A 3,001-nucleotide genomic window follows, 5' to 3' on the forward strand; every position below is an offset into this window, starting at 1 on the left:
CAAACTAATATATTTATGTGGAAATACTTAGGAATTGTAGTGGGCAGATACTGTTAATAATGACAAATGCATTCTCATTTTATGCTTTAAATATGCGAGGGACCCCATTGATTGTTCTTTATTGCCTCTAATAGTGTTTATTTATAGGGGGAAAAGGAATATTTTCCAGAATGTCAAATAGAAAAGAAAAAGTTGGGTGGGAAGAGAAAAATCTGTATAGCATTTCTCTCTTAAATAATATGTGATTATATCCTGAGTCATTTTTATACTCACAGAGGAACTGCATTTGAGAGCTTGTAAATAGACTCTGAGGTGTCTTAGTGGACTTGTTTGTTATATCAAGAACTATTTAGATATGAAAGATAAAATACAAAAAATTCTAATAAAATTGAGCATTGCATTCTCCAAATTTTGGTTCCTCTCTAAAATTAATATCACCAAAACTAAAAGGAAGTGATCTTCATTTATTTCTAAGTATATTATATTTTAAGGAGAGAGATAGACAGAGAAGGGTGCTGAGAGAAAGATACAGAAAGACCAGAGAAATGCTCAGTTCTGGCTTATGGTGGTCCTGGGAATTGAACTTGGGACCTTGGAGCCTCAGGCATGAGAGTCTTTTGCATAACTGCTATACTGTTTCTGCAGCCTTCTATTTATTTATTTATTTATTTTTTTTTTTTTGTTATTTTTTACATTTATTTTATTTATTTCCTTTTGTTGCGCTTGTTGTTTTATTGTTGTAGTTATTGTTGTTGTCATTGTTGTTGGATAGGACAGAGAGAAATGGAGAGAGGAGGGGAAGACAGAGAGGAGGAGAGAAAGATAGACACCTGCAGACCTCCTTCACCGCCTGTGAAGCAACTCCCCTGCAGGTGGGGAGCCGGGGTTCGAACCGGGATCCTTATGCCGGTCCTTGTGCTTTGCGCCACGTGCGCTTAACCCGCTGCGCTACAGCCCGACTCCCCTATTTATTTTTTTTTATAAAGGTAACTTTATAGGATTTTATAATAATAAGACCTGTCCAATTTAACTGAATTCTCAATTCTTAATCTTTACAAAGTCATCTATGTCTAAATTTCATTTAAAACATATTCTCCTTTTAGGTTAATCTTTTCTAAAAATCACAGTTTTAAAAACTGAGTTTATAAAACTGAACAACTCTATGACTCCACAGAAATGAATAAATAAATAGCTTTTACACCTCAATACTGCACAGAATTCTGCTTCACTTCCTCTCCAAAAAAAAAAAAAAACCACTCAAACACATTTGCAAATATATAGACTTTTTTATTATTTAAAGAATAAATGAAGTTTTGAAGTGTTCAGTACCTTGCCTAAGGTCACACAGCAAGTGGCTAGCCAAAGTTAAATGGAAATATAAAAGTAATTTAAACATATCTAACAGTGAATATTATAATTTATGATACACATACTATTTGAATGTATCTTTCCTGCTGGGGGCACTTGATTAAGACAAGGGGAAGTATAATCAAATTATCTATTTAAGCAACCTTGCCCTAGACAGAGCATAGATCTAATAACTTAATAGCAGGCCCAGTGGAAAAATATAATGTATGGTTTTTATAATAGAGAAATGTTTTATTGTATATTTCTTTAGAGATAAAAGATAGATGTTTAAACAAGTGACGGACTGACATATGATTATTTACTAATATTTCTGAAGAAGTCATCAGTCAATTTATGAAATTGCATGCACTTCTTTAAAAAATGGAACAAATGTAGCTATGTTCCTATAATAGGACAAGTGTAATCTTTGCCTTGTAGGATTTTATTGCAGGAGAACCACAATTGACAAGATGGCAGAAAATAAGTAGTAATGCATTTATAATAATAGTTTTACTTCCATTCACATATTAATTTTTATCTGATGTTTATTTTTATGTTTCAGATGATGTATAAAGACATTTTATTGATACAATTTAATTTTAGCATACAACTAAAAGTAAAGTGGTCTTTACATCTCTAAGACACAGAAACAATAGACCAATTTTTACCTTTAGAAATCTTAAAAATCCTCATTCTGCATTCATGCATTTTTTCTTGTTATAGTTATATTAGTAAATTCCCTTCCAATTTACTAAGGGTCTATATTTTCTCTCATTCTCTAAATATTTGTGTGTTTTATTTTTCGAGACATAGGTCTAAATTAAATAATTACATTAAATGGAATTTTTAATATTAAAAGATTACATATCACACAAGAGGTTTAAATAGTTAATAAAATTTAATTTTCCCTAAGGAAGTACAACACACAGTTGTACTTGAATTAGTTGATTTGAATTAGAAAGAAATCAAACTACATTTTGTCCCCCTGTCTCCATGGTCAAATCTAAAGTTACTTACATTATATTTCCTAATAATATTTTAAAAATACTCAATGAACTGACAAATAATTTAGACAATGACATATACAAGTGCCCTAGTATTTTCAAATTTAACATGGGGTAGTGATAAATAAGTCACATGATTGTGTGGATTGTTAATATCTTTACAAGAATGGCAGTGGATATCATATTATCAGGTGCTCTCAAGTGGTCAAACTTTGGTAAAGGTACACGGCAGTAGAAAAGGATCCTGGGACAAACAATAACCACAGCAATCATTCTTGGCAGCAGCATATATGACATGAAGTTAAGGAAGCTCAAACTTCCAATTGTGTTTACATGACTCTGTATTGCTAAAGATAACTAGTGAAAATATACTCACAGTGTCTTCAGTGTATCCTGTGAATGGGTTGTTTTTCTAAAGAGTTTTATATCTTTTCCTTTTTTTTAATTTTTATTATCTTTACTTATTGTATGGAGACAGCCAGAACTCAAGAGGATGGGAGAGAGAGAGAGAGACAGAGAGACACCTGCAGCCCTGCTTTACCACTCCTTAAGCTTTCCCCCTTTCACGTTTCCTCAAACGTGAGTCCTTGTGCATTGTAACCTGTGAGCTCAACCAGTTATGCCACCACCCAGGCCCATATGATTTCCTT

This window comes from Erinaceus europaeus, unplaced genomic scaffold, assembly GCF_950295315.1.
Source record: "Erinaceus europaeus unplaced genomic scaffold, mEriEur2.1 scaffold_270, whole genome shotgun sequence".
In the NCBI taxonomy this organism is placed as follows: Eukaryota; Metazoa; Chordata; class Mammalia; order Eulipotyphla; family Erinaceidae; genus Erinaceus; species Erinaceus europaeus.